Genomic DNA, 16,083 nt, shown 5'->3' on the forward strand with positions numbered 1-16,083 from the left:
GTCCAAGGTACTAAACATAATATATTCTATGGGTGTCATAAGCAAGTCATTAGAATACTTTCCTAATAAATTTATAAAACATAAGCATTCAATATTTTAGTAAACAAAGAGAAAATAAAGCTATCTATTGGGTTTCACTAAAAAGTCCATTGGAAGATTTGACTATTGTTGTTAAAAGACATAGGCATTCATATTATAGAGCCACAAACCACACTAGTAAAATAAAAACATGATAACATGGGATTCGAAACAATAACAGTCTTAATTTGATAGTGCAAACCCAACACCTTACTAACTGTGCTAACCAGACTGTGCATACCAGACGCCCAATTTATCAGAGATTTAAGTGAATAAGCTACAGTGTCCAAGGTACTAAACATAATATATTCTATGGGGTGTCATAAGCAAGTCATTAGAATACTTTCCTAATAAATTTATAAAACATAAGCATTCAATATTTTAGTAAACTAAGAGAAAATAAAGCTATCTATTTGGTTTCACTAAAAAGTCCATTGGAAGATTTGACTATTGTTGTTAAAAGACATAGGCATTCATATTATAGAGCCACAAACCACACTAGTAAAATAAAAACATGGTAACATTGGATTCGAACCAATGACAGTCTTAATTTGATAGTGCAAACCCAACACCTTACTAACTGTGCTAACCAGACTGTGCATACCAGATGCACAATTTATCAGAGATTTAAGTGAATAAGCTACAGTGTCCAAGGTACTAAACATAATATATTCTATGGGGTGTCATAAGCAAGTCATTAGAATACTTTCCTACTAAATTTATAAGACATAAGCATTCAATATTTGAGTAAACAAAGAGAAAATAAAGCTATCTATTGGGTTTCACTAAAAAGTCCATTGTAAGACTTGACTATTGTTGTTAAAAGACATAGGCATTCATATTATAGAGCCACAAACCACACTAGTACAATAAAAACATGATAACATGGGATTCGAAACAATAACAGTCTTAATTTGATAGTGCAAACCCAACACCTTACTAACTGTGCTAACCAGACTGTGCATACCAGACGCCCAATTTATCAGAGATTTAAGTGAATAAGCTACAGTGTCCAAGGTACTAAACATAATATATTCTATGGGGTGTCATAAGCAAGTCATTAGAATACTTTCCTAATAAATTTATAAAACATAAGCATTCAATATTTTAGTAAACTAAGAGAAAATAAAGCTATCTATTGGGTTTCACTAAAAAGTCCATTGGAAGATTTGACTATTGTTGTTAAAAGACATAGGCATTCATATTATAGAGCCACAAACCACACTAGTAAAATAAAAACATGGTAACATTGGATTCGAACCAATGACAGTCTTAATTTGATAGTGCAAACCCAACACCTTACTAACTGTGCTAACCAGACTGTGCATACCAGATGCACAATTTATCAGAGATTTAAGTGAATAAGCTACAGTGTCCAAGGTACTAAACATAATATATTCTATGGGGTGTCATAAGCAAGTCATTAGAATACTTTCCTACTAAATTTATAAGACATAAGCATTCAATATTTGAGTAAACAAAGAGAAAATAAAGCTATCTATTGGGTTTCACTAAAAAGTCCATTGTAAGACTTGACTATTGTTGTTAAAAGACATAGGCATTCATATTATAGAGCCACAAACCACACTAGTACAATAAAAACATGATAACATGGGATTTGAAACAATAACAGTCTTAATTTGATAGTGCAAACCCAACACCTTACTAACTGTGCTAACCAGACTGTGCATACCAGATGCTCAATTTATCAGAGATTTAAGTGAAAAAGCTACAGTGTCCAAGGTACTAAACATAATATATTCTATGGGGTGTCATAAGCAAGTCATTAGAATACTTTCCTAATAAATTTATAAGACATAAGCATTCAATATTTGAGTAAACAAAGAGAAAATAAAGCTATCTATTGGGTTTCACTAAAAAGTCCATTGTAAGACTTGACTATTGTTGTTAAAAGACATAGGCATTCATATTATAGAGCCACAAACCACACTAGTAAAATAAAAACATGATAACATGGGATTCAAAACAATAACAGTCTTAATTTGATAGTGCAAACCCAACACCTTACTAACTGTGCTAACCAGACTGTGCATACCAGATGCTCAATTTATCAGAGATTTAAGTGAATAAGCTACAGTGTCCAAGGTACTAAACATAATATATTCTATGGGGTGTCATAAGCAAGTCATTAGAATACTTTCCTAATAAATTTATAAGACATAAGCATTCAATATTTGAGTAAACTAAGAGAAAATAAAGCTATCTATTGGGTTTCACTAAAAAGTCCATTGGAAGATTTGACTATTGTTGTTAAAAGACATAGACATTCATATTATAGAGCCACAAACCACACTATTAAAATAAAAACATGATAACATGGCATTCGAACCAATGACAGTCTTAATTTGATAGTACAAACCCAACACCTTACTAACTGTGCTAACCAGACTGTACATAACAGACACACAATTTATCAGAGATTTAAGTGAATAAGCTACAGTGTCCAAGGTACTAAACATAATATATTCTATGGGGTGTCATAAGCAAGTCATTAGAATACTTTCCTACTAAATTTATAAGACATAAGCATTCAATATTTGAGTAAACAAAGAGAAAATAAAGCTATCTATTGGGTTTCACTAAAAAGTCCATTGAAAGACTTGACTATTGTTGTTAAAAGACATAGGCATTCATATTATAGAGCCACAAACCACACTAGTAAAATAAAAACATGATAACATGGGATTCGAACCAATGACAGTCTTAATTTGATAGTGCAAACCCAACACCTTACTAACTGTGCTAACCAGACTGTGCATACCAGACACACAATTTATCAGAGATTTAAGTGAATAAGCTACAGTGTCCAAGGTACTACACATAATATATTCTATGGGGTGTCATAAGCAAGTCATTAGAATACTTTCCTACTAAATTTATAAGACATAAGCATTCAATATTTGAGTAAACAAAGAGAAAATAAAGCTATCTATTGGGTTTCACTAAAAAGTCCATTGGAAGACTTGACTATTGTTGTTAAAAGACATAGGCATTCATATTATAGAGCCACAAACCACACTAGTAAAATAAAAACATGATAACATGGGATTCGAAACAATAACAGTCTTAATTTGATAGTGCAAACCCAACACCTTACTAACTGTGCTAACCAGACTGTGCATACCAGACACCCAATTTATCAGAGATTTAAGTGAATAAGCTACAGTGTCCAAGGTACTAAACATAATATATTCTATGGGTGTCATAAGCAAGTCATTAGAATACTTTCCTAATAAATTTATAAAACATAAGCATTCAATATTTTAGTAAACTAAGAGAAAATAAAGCTATCTATTGGGTTTCACTAAAAAGTCCATTGGAAGATTTGACTATTGTTGTTAAAAGACATAGGCATTCATATTATAGAGCCACAAACCACACTAGTAAAATAAAAACATGATAACATGGGATTCGAACCAATGACAATCTTAATTTGATAGTGCAAACCCAACACCTCACTAACTGTGCTAACCAGACTGTGCATACCTGACACACAATTTATCAGAGATTTAAGTGAATAAGCTACAGTGTCCAAGGTACTAAACATAATATATTCTATGGGGTGTCATAAGCAAGTCATTAGAATACTTTCCTACTAAATTTATAAGATATAAGCATTCAATATTTTAGTAAACTAAGAGAAAATAAAGCTATCTATTGGGTTTCACTAAAAAGTCCATTGGAAGACTTGACTATTGTTGTTAAAAGACATAGGCATTCATATTATAGAGCCACAAACCACACTAGTAAAATAAAAACATGATAACAGGGGATTCGAACCAATGACAGTCTTAATTTGATAGTGCAAACCCAACACCTTACTAACTGTGCTAACCAGACTGTGCATACCAGATGCACTATTTATCAGAGATTTAAGTGAATAAGCTACAGTGTCCAAGGTACTAAACATAATATATTCTATGGGGTGTCATAAGCAAGTCATTAGAATACTTTCCTAATAAATTTATAAGACATAAGCATTCAATATTTGAGTCAACTAAGAGAAAATAAAGCTATCTATTGGGTTTCACTAAAAAGTCCATTGAAAGACTTGACTATTGTTGTTAAAAGACATAGGCATTCATATTATAGAGCCACAAACCACACTAGTAAAATAAAAACATGATAACATGGGATTCGAACCAATGACAGTCTTAATTTGATAGTGCAAACCCAACACCTTACTAACTGTTCTAACCAGACTGTGCATACCAGAAACACAATTTATCAGAGATTTAAGTGAATAAGCTACAGTGTCCAAAGTACTAAACATAATATATTCTATGGGGTGTCATAAGCAAGTCATTAGAATACTTTCCTACTAAATTTATAAGACATAAGCATTCAATATTTGAGTAAACAAAGAGAAAATAAAGCTATCTATTGGGTTTCACTAAAAAGTCCATTGAAAGACTTGACTATTGTTGTTAAAAGACATAGGCATTCATATTATAGAGCCACAAACCACACTAGTAAAATAAAAACATGATAACATGGGATTCAAACTAATGACAGTCTTAATTTGATAGTGCAAACCCAACACCTTACTAACTGTGCTAACCAGACTGTGCATACCAAAACACAATTTATCAGAGATTTAATTGATTAAGCTACAGTGTCCAAGGTACTAAACATAATATATTCTATGGGGTGTCATAAGCAAGTCATTAGAATACTTTCCTACTAAATTTATAAGACATAAGCATTCAATATTTGAGTAAACAAAGAGAAAATAAAGCTATCTATTGGGTTTCACTAAAAAGTCCATTGGAAGACTTGACTATTGTTGTTAAAAGACATAGGCATTCATATTATAGAGCCACAAACCACACTAGTAAAATAAAAACATGATAACATGGGATTCGAAACAATAACAGTCTTAATTTGATAGTGCAAACCCAACACCTTACTAACTGTGCTAACCAGACTGTGCATACCAGACGCCCAATTTATCAGAGATTTAAGTGAATAAGCTACAGTGTCCAAGGTACTAAACATAATATATTCTATGGGGTGTCATAAGCAAGTCATTAGAATACTTTCCTAATAAATTTATAAAACATAAGCATTCAATATTTTAGTAAACTAAGAGAAAATAAAGCTATCTATTGGGTTTCACTAAAAAGTCCATTGGAAGATTTGACTATTGTTGTTAAAAGACATAGGCATTCATATTATAGAGCCACAAACCACACTAGTAAAATAAAAACATGGTAACATGGGATTCGAACCAATGACAGTCTTAATTTGATAGTGCAAACCCAACACCTTACTAACTGTGCTAACCAGACTGTGCATACCAGATGCACAATTTATCAGAGATTTAAGTGAATAAGCTACAGTGTCCAAGGTACTAAACATAATATATTCTATGGGGTGTCATAAGCAAGTCATTAGAATACTTTCCTACTAAATTTATAAGACATAAGCATTCAATATTTGAGTAAACAAAGAGAAAATAAAGCTATCTATTGGGTTTCACTAAAAAGTCCATTGTAAGACTTGACTATTGTTGTTAAAAGACATAGGCATTCATATTATAGAGCCACAAACCACACTAGTAAAATAAAAACATGATAACATGGGATTCGAAACAATAACAGTCTTAATTTGATAGTGCAAACCCAACACCTTACTAACTGTGCTAACCAGACTGTGCATACCACATGCTAAATTTATCAGAGATTTAAGTGAATAAGCTACAGTGTCCAAGGTACTAAACATAATATATTCTATGGGGTGTCATAAGCAAGTCATTAGAATACTTTCCTACTAAATTTATAAGACATAAGCATTCAATATTTGAGTAAACAAAGAGAAAATAAAGCTATCTATTGGGTTTCACTAAAAAGTCCATTGTAAGACTTGACTATTGTTGTTAAAAGACATAGGCATTCATATTATAGAGCCACAAACCACACTAGTAAAATAAAAACATGATAACATGGGATTCGAACCAATGACAGTCTTAATTTGATAGTGCAAACCCAACACCTTACTAACTGTGCTAACCAGACTGTGCATACCAGACACACAATTTATCAGAGATTTAAGTGAATAAGCTACAGTGTCCAAGGTACTACACATAATATATTCTATGGGGTATCATAAGCAAGTCATTAGAATACTTTCCTACTAAATTTATAAGACATAAGCATTCAATATTTGAGTAAACAAAGAGAAAATAAAGCTATCTATTGGGTTTCACTAAAAAGTCCATTGGAAGACTTGACTATTGTTGTTAAAAGACATAGGCATTCATATTATAGAGCCACAAACCACACTAGTAAAATAAAAACATGATAACATGGGATTCGAAACAATAACAGTCTTAATTTGATAGTGCAAACCCAACACCTTACTAACTGTGCTAACCAGACTGTGCATACCAGACACCCAATTTATCAGAGATTTAAGTGAATAAGCTACAGTGTCCAAGGTACTAAACATAATATATTCTATGGGTGTCATAAGCAAGTCATTAGAATACTTTCCTAATAAATTTATAAAACAATAGCATTCAATATTTGAGTAAACAAAGAGAAAATAAAGCTATCTATTGGGTTTCACTAAAAAGTCCATTGGAAGACTTGACTATTGTTGTTAAAAGACATAGGCATTCATATTATAGAGCCACAAACCACACTAGTAAAATAAAAACATGATAACAGGGGATTCGAACCAATGACAGTCTTAATTTGATAGTGCAAACCCAACACCTTACTAACTGTGCTAACCAGACTGTGCATACCAGATGCACTATTTATCAGAGATTTAAGTGAATAAGCTACAGTGTCCAAGGTACTAAACATAATATATTCTATGGGGTGTCATAAGCAAGTCATTAGAATACTTTCCTAATAAATTTATAAGACATAAGCATTCAATATTTGAGTCAACTAAGAGAAAATAAAGCTATCTATTGGGTTTCACTAAAAAGTCCATTGGAAGATTTGACTATTGTTGTTAAAAGACATAGACATTCATATTATAGAGCCACAAACCACACTATTAAAATAAAAACATGATAACATGAGATTCGAACCAATGACAGACTTAATTTGATAGTGCAAACCCAACACCTTACTAACTGTGCTAACCAGACTGTACATACCAGACACACAATTTATCAGAGATTTAAGTGAATAAGCTACAGTGTCCAAGGTACTAAACATAATATATTCTATGGGGTGTCATAAGCAAGTCATTAGAATACTTTCCTACTAAATTTATAAGACATAAGCATTCAATATTTGAGTAAACAAAGAGAAAATAAAGCTATCTATTGGGTTTCACTAAAAAGTCCATTGAAAGACTTGACTATTGTTGTTAAAAGACATAGGCATTCATATTATAGAGCCACAAACCACACTAGTAAAATAAAAACATGATAACATGGGATTCGAAACAATAACAGTCTTAATTTGATAGTGCAAACCCAACACCTTACTAACTGTGCTAACCAGACTGTGCATACCAGACGCCCAATTTATCAGAGATTTAAGTGAATAAGCTACAGTGTCCAAGGTACTAAACATAATATATTCTATGGGGTGTCATAAGCAAGTCATTAGAATACTTTCCTAATAAATTTATAAAACATAAGCATTCAATATTTTAGTAAACTAAGAGAAAATAAAGCTATCTATTGGGTTTCACTAAAAAGTCCATTGGAAGATTTGACTATTGTTGTTAAAAGACATAGGCATTCATATTATAGAGCCACAAACCACACTAGTAAAATAAAAACATGGTAACATGGGATTCGAACCAATGACAGTCTTAATTTGATAGTGCAAACCCAACACCTTACTAACTGTGCTAACCAGACTGTGCATACCAGATGCACAATTTATCAGAGATTTAAGTGAATAAGCTACAGTGTCCAAGGTACTAAACATAATATATTCTATGGGGTGTCATAAGCAAGTCATTAGAATACTTTCCTACTAAATTTATAAGACATAAGCATTCAATATTTGAGTAAACAAAGAGAAAATAAAGCTATCTATTGGGTTTCACTAAAAAGTCCATTGTAAGACTTGACTATTGTTGTTAAAAGACATAGGCATTCATATTATAGAGCCACAAACCACACTAGTAAAATAAAAACATGATAACATGGGATTCGAAACAATAACAGTCTTAATTTGATAGTGCAAACCCAACACCTTACTAACTGTGCTAACCAGACTGTGCATACCACATGCTAAATTTATCAGAGATTTAAGTGAATAAGCTACAGTGTCCAAGGTACTAAACATAATATATTCTATGGGGTGTCATAAGCAAGTCATTAGAATACTTTCCTACTAAATTTATAAGACATAAGCATTCAATATTTGAGTAAACAAAGAGAAAATAAAGCTATCTATTGGGTTTCACTAAAAAGTCCATTGTAAGACTTGACTATTGTTGTTAAAAGACATAGGCATTCATATTATAGAGCCACAAACCACACTAGTAAAATAAAAACATGATAACATGGGATTCGAAACAATAACAGTCTTAATTTGATAGTGCAAACCCAACACCTTACTAACTGTGCTAACCATACTGTGCATACCAGATGCTCAATTTATCAGAGATTTAAGTGAATAAGCTACAGTGTCCAAGGTACTAAACATAATATATTCTATGGGGTGTCATAAGCAAGTCATTAGAATACTTTCCTAATAAATTTATAAGACATAAGCATTCAATATTTGAGTAAACAAAGAGAAAATAAAGCTATCTATTGGGTTTCACTAAAAAGTCCATTGTAAGACTTGACTATTGTTGTTAAAAGACATAGGCATTCATATTATAGAGCCACAAACCACACTAGTAAAATAAAAACATGATAACATGGGATTCGAAACAATAACAGTCTTAATTTGATAGTGCAAACCCAACACCTTACTAACTGTGCTAACCAGACTGTGCATACCAGACGTTCAATTTATCAGAGATTTAAGTGAATAAGCTACAGTGTCCAAGGTACTAAACATAATATATTCTATGGGGTGTCATAAGCAAGTCATTAGAATACTTTCCTAATAAATTTATAAGACATAAGCATTCAATATTTGAGTAAACTAAGAGAAAATAAAGCTATCTATTGGGTTTCACTAAAAAGTCCATTGGAAGATTTGACTATTGTTGTTAAAAGACATAGACATTCATAAAATAGAGCCACAAACCACACTATTAAAATAAAAACATGATAACATGGCATTCGAACCAATGACAGTCTTAATTTGATAGTGCAAACCCAACACTTTACTAACTGTGCTAACCAGACTGTACATACCAGACACACAATTTATCAGAGATTTAAGTGAATAAGCTACAGTGTCCAAGGTACTAAACATAATATATTCTATGGGGTGTCATAAGCAAGTCATTAGAATACTTTCCTACTAAATTTATAAGACATAAGCATTCAATATTTGAGTAAACAAAGAGAAAATAAAGCTATCTATTGGGTTTCACTAAAAAGTCCATTGAAAGACTTGACTATTGTTGTTAAAAGACATAGGCATTCATATTATAGAGCCACAAACCACACTAGTAAAATAAAAACATGATAACATGGGATTCGAACCAATGACAGTCTTAATTTGATAGTGCAAACCCAACACCTTACTAACTGTGCTAACCAGACTGTGCATACCAGACACACAATTTATCAGAGATTTAAGTGAATAAGCTACAGTGTCCAAGGTACTACACATAATATATTCTATGGGGTATCATAAGCAAGTCATTAGAATACTTTCCTACTAAATTTATAAGACATAAGCATTCAATATTTGAGTAAACAAAGAGAAAATAAAGCTATCTATTGGGTTTCACTAAAAAGTCCATTGGAAGACTTGACTATTGTTGTTAAAAGACATAGGCATTCATATTATAGAGCCACAAACCACACTAGTAAAATAAAAACATGATAACATGGGATTCGAAACAATAACAGTCTTAATTTGATAGTGCAAACCCAACACCTTACTAACTGTGCTAACCAGACTGTGCATACCAGACACCCAATTTATCAGAGATTTAAGTGAATAAGCTACAGTGTCCAAGGTACTAAACATAATATATTCTATGGGTGTCATAAGCAAGTCATTAGAATACTTTCCTAATAAATTTATAAAACAATAGCATTCAATATTTGAGTAAACAAAGAGAAAATAAAGCTATCTATTGGGTTTCACTAAAAAGTCCATTGGAAGATTTGACTATTGTTGTTAAAAGACATAGGCATTCATATTATAGAGCCACAAACCACACTAGTAAAATAAAAACATGATAACATGGGATTCGAACCAATGACAATCTTAATTTGATAGTGCAATCCCAACACCTCACTAACTGTGCTAACCAGACTGTGCATACCGGACAAACAATGTATCAGAGATTTAAGTGAATAAGCTACAGTGTCCAAGGTACTAAACATAATATATTCTATGGGGTGTCATAAGCAAGTCATTAGAATACTTTCCTACTAAATTTATAAGATATAAGCATTCAATATTTTAGTAAACTAAGAGAAAATAAAGCTATCTATTGGGTTTCACTAAAAAGTCCATTGGAAGACTTGACTATTGTTGTTAAAAGACATAGGCATTCATATTATAGAGCCACAAACCACACTAGTAAAATAAAAACATGATAACAGGGGATTCGAACCAATGACAGTCTTAATTTGATAGTGCAAACCCAACACCTTACTAACTGTGCTAACCAGACTGTGCATACCAGATGCACTATTTATCAGAGATTTAAGTGAATAAGCTACAGTGTCCAAGGTACTAAACATAATATATTCTATGGGGTGTCATAAGCAAGTCATTAGAATACTTTCCTAATAAATTTATAAGACATAAGCATTCAATATTTGAGTCAACTAAGAGAAAATAAAGCTATCTATTGGGTTTCACTAAAAAGTCCATTGGAAGATTTGACTATTGTTGTTAAAAGACATAGACATTCATATTATAGAGCCACAAACCACACTATTAAAATAAAAACATGATAACATGAGATTCGAACCAATGACAGACTTAATTTGATAGTGCAAACCCAACACCTTACTAACTGTGCTAACCAGACTGTACATACCAGACACACAATTTATCAGAGATTTAAGTGAATAAGCTACAGTGTCCAAGGTACTAAACATAATATATTCTATGGGGTGTCATAAGCAAGTCATTAGAATACTTTCCTACTAAATTTATAAGACATAAGCATTCAATATTTGAGTAAACAAAGAGAAAATAAAGCTATCTATTGGGTTTCACTAAAAAGTCCATTGAAAGACTTGACTATTGTTGTTAAAAGACATAGGCATTCATATTATAGAGCCACAAACCACACTAGTAAAATAAAAACATGATAACATGGGATTCGAACCAATGACAGTCTTAATTTGATAGTGCAAACCCAACACCTTACTAACTGTTCTAACCAGACTGTGCATACCAGAAACACAATTTATCAGAGATTTAAGTGAATAAGCTACAGTGTCCAAAGTACTAAACATAATATATTCTATGGGGTGTCATAAGCAAGTCATTAGAATACTTTCCTAATAAATTTATAAAACATAAGCATTCAATATTTGAGTAAACTAAGAGAAAATAAAGCTATCTATTGGGTTTCACTAAAAAGTCCATTGGAAGATTTGACTATTGTTGTTAAAAGACATAGGCATTCATATTATAGAGCCACAAACCACACTAGTAAAATAAAAACATGATAACATGGGATTCGAACTAATGACAGTCTTAATTTGATAGTGCAAACCCAACACCTTACTAACTGTGCTAACCAGACTGTGCATACCAAAACACAATTTATCAGAGATTTAAGTGAATAAGCTACAGTGTCCAAGGTACTAAACATAATATATTCTATGGGGTGTCATAAGCAAGTCATTAGAATACTTTCCTACTAAATTTATAAGACATAAGCATTCAATATTTGAGTAAACAAAGAGAAAATAAAGCTATCTATTGGGTTTCACTAAAAAGTCCATTGTAAGACTTGACTATTGTTGTTAAAAGACATAGGCATTCATATTATAGAGCCACAAACCACACTAGTAAAATAAAAACATGATAACATGGGATTCGAAACAATAACAGTCTTAATTTGATAGTGCAAACCCAACACCTTACTAACTGTGCTAACCAGACTGTGCATACCAGACGCCCAATTTATCAGAGATTTAAGTGAATAAGCTACAGTGTCCAAGGTACTAAACATAATATATTCTATGGGGTGTCATAAGCAAGTCATTAGAATACTTTCCTAATAAATTTATAAAACATAAGCATTCAATATTTTAGTAAACTAAGAGAAAATAAAGCTATCTATTGGGTTTCACTAAAAAGTCCATTGGAAGATTTGACTATTGTTGTTAAAAGACATAGGCATTCATATTATAGAGCCACAAACCACACTAGTAAAATAAACACATGGTAACATGGGATTCGAACCAATGACAGTCTTAATTTGATAGTGCAAACCCAACACCTTACTAACTGTGCTAACCAGATGCACAATTTATCAGAGATTTAAGTGAATAAGCTACAGTGTCCAAGGTACTAAACATAATATATTCTATGGGGTGTCATAAGCAAGTCATTAGAATACTTTCCTACTAAATTTATAAGACATAAGCATTCAATATTTGAGTAAACAAAGAGAAAATAAAGCTATCTATTGGGTTTCACTAAAAAGTCGATTGAAAGACTTGACTATTGTTGTTAAAAGACATAGGCATTCATATTATAGAGCCACAAACCACACTAGTAAAATAAAAACATGATAACATGGGATTCGAAACAATAACAGTCTTAATTTGATAGTGCAAACCCAACACCTTACTAACTGTGCTAACCAGACTGTGCATACCACATGCTCAATTTATCAGAGATTTAAGTGAATAAGCTACAGTGTCCAAGGTACTAAACATAATATATTCTATGGGGTGTCATAAGCAAGTCATTAGAATACTTTCCTAATAAATTTATAAGACATAAGCATTCAATATTTGAGTAAACTAAGAGAAAATAAAGCTATCTATTGGGTTTCACTAAAAAGTCCATTGGAAGATTTGACTATTGTTGTTAAAAGACATAGACATTCATATTATAGAGCCACAAACCACACTATTAAAATAAAAACATGATAACATGGCATTCGAACCAATGACAGTCTTAATTTGATAGTGCAAACCCAACACTTTACTAACTGTGCTAACCAGACTGTACATACCAGACACACAATTTATCAGAGATTTAAGTGAATAAGCTACAGTGTCCAAGGTACTAAACATAATATATTCTATGGGGTGTCATAAGCAAGTCATTAGAATACTTTCCTACTAAATTTATAAGACATAAGCATTCAATATTTGAGTAAACAAAGAGAAAATAAAGCTATCTATTGGGTTTCACTAAAAAGTCCATTGAAAGACTTGACTATTGTTGTTAAAAGACATAGGCATTCATATTATAGAGCCACAAACCACACTAGTAAAATAAAAACATGATAACATGGGATTCGAACCAATGACAGTCTTAATTTGATAGTGCAAACCCAACACCTTACTAACTGTGCTAACCAGACTGTGCATACCAGACACACAATTTATCAGAGATTTAAGTGAATAAGCTACAGTGTCCAAGGTACTACACATAATATATTCTATGGGGTGTCATAAGCAAGTCATTAGAATACTTTCCTACTAAATTTATAAGACATAAGCATTCAATATTTGAGTAAACAAAGAGAAAATAAAGCTATCTATTGGGTTTCACTAAAAAGTCCATTGGAAGACTTGACTATTGTTGTTAAAAGACATAGGCATTCATATTATAGAGCCACAAACCACACTAGTAAAATAAAAACATGATAACATGGGATTCGAAACAATAACAGTCTTAATTTGATAGTGCAAACCCAACACCTTACTAACTGTGCTAACCAGACTGTGCATACCAGACACCCAATTTATCAGAGATTTAAGTGAATAAGCTACAGTGTCCAAGGTACTAAACATAATATATTCTATGGGTGTCATAAGCAAGTCATTAGAATACTTTCCTAATAAATTTATAAAACATAAGCATTCAATATTTGAGTAAACAAAGAGAAAATAAAGCTATCTATTGGGTTTCACTAAAAAGTCCATTGGAAGATTTGTGACTATTGTTGTTAAAAGACATAGGCATTCATATTATAGAGCCACAAACCACACTAGTAAAATAAAAACATGATAACATGGGATTCGAACCAATGACAATCTTAATTTGATAGTGCAATCCCAACACCTCACTAACTGTGCTAACCAGACTGTGCATACCGGACAAACAATGTATCAGAGATTTAAGTGAATAAGCTACAGTGTCCAAGGTACTAAACATAATATATTCTATGGGGTGTCATAAGCAAGTCATTAGAATACTTTCCTACTAAATTTATAAGATATAAGCATTCAATATTTTAGTAAACTAAGAGAAAATAAAGCTATCTATTGGGTTTCACTAAAAAGTCCATTGGAAGACTTGACTATTGTTGTTAAAAGACATAGGCATTCATATTATAGAGCCACAAACCACACTAGTAAAATAAAAACATGATAACAGGGGATTCGAACCAATGACAGTCTTAATTTGATAGTGCAAACCCAACACCTTACTAACTGTGCTAACCAGACTGTGCATACCAGATGCACTATTTATCAGAGATTTAAGTGAATAAGCTACAGTGTCCAAGGTACTAAACATAATATATTCTATGGGGTGTCATAAGCAAGTCATTAGAATACTTTCCTAATAAATTTATAAGACATAAGCATTCAATATTTGAGTCAACTAAGAGAAAATAAAGCTATCTATTGGGTTTCACTAAAAAGTCCATTGGAAGATTTGACTATTGTTGTTAAAAGACATAGACATTCATATTATAGAGCCACAAACCACACTATTAAAATAAAAACATGATAACATGAGATTCGAACCAATGACAGACTTAATTTGATAGTGCAAACCCAACACCTTACTAACTGTGCTAACCAGACTGTACATACCAGACACACAATTTATCAGAGATTTAAGTGAATAAGCTACAGTGTCCAAGGTACTAAACATAATATATTCTATGGGGTGTCATAAGCAAGTCATTAGAATACTTTCCTACTAAATTTATAAGACATAAGCATTCAATATTTGAGTAAACAAAGAGAAAATAAAGCTATCTATTGGGTTTCACTAAAAAGTCCATTGAAAGACTTGACTATTGTTGTTAAAAGACATAGGCATTCATATTATAGAGCCACAAACCACACTAGTAAAATAAAAACATGATAACATGGGATTCGAACCAATGACAGTCTTAATTTGATAGTGCAAACCCAACACCTTACTAACTGTTCTAACCAGACTGTGCATACCAGAAACACAATTTATCAGAGATTTAAGTGAATAAGCTACAGTGTCCAAAGTACTAAACATAATATATTCTATGGGGTGTCATAAGCAAGTCATTAGAATACTTTCCTAATAAATTTATAAAACATAAGCATTCAATATTTGAGTAAACTAAGAGAAAATAAAGCTATCTATTGGGTTTCACTAAAAAGTCCATTGGAAGATTTGACTATTGTTGTTAAAAGACATAGGCATTCATATTATAGAGCCACAAACCACACTAGTAAAATAAAAACATGATAACATGGGATTCGAACTAATGACAGTCTTAATTTGATAGTGCAAACCCAACACCTTACTAACTGTGCTAACCAGACTGTGCATACCAATACACAATTTATCAGAGATTTAAGTGAATAAGCTACAGTGTCCAAGGTACTAAACATAATATATTCTATGGGGTGTCATAAGCAAGTCATTAGAATACTTTCCTACTAAATTTATAAGACATAAGCATTCAATATTTGAGTAAACAAAGAGAAAATAAAGCTATCTATTG

Source organism: Pseudophryne corroboree, chromosome 1, assembly GCF_028390025.1.
Source record: "Pseudophryne corroboree isolate aPseCor3 chromosome 1, aPseCor3.hap2, whole genome shotgun sequence".
Classification (NCBI taxonomy): domain Eukaryota; kingdom Metazoa; phylum Chordata; class Amphibia; order Anura; family Myobatrachidae; genus Pseudophryne; species Pseudophryne corroboree.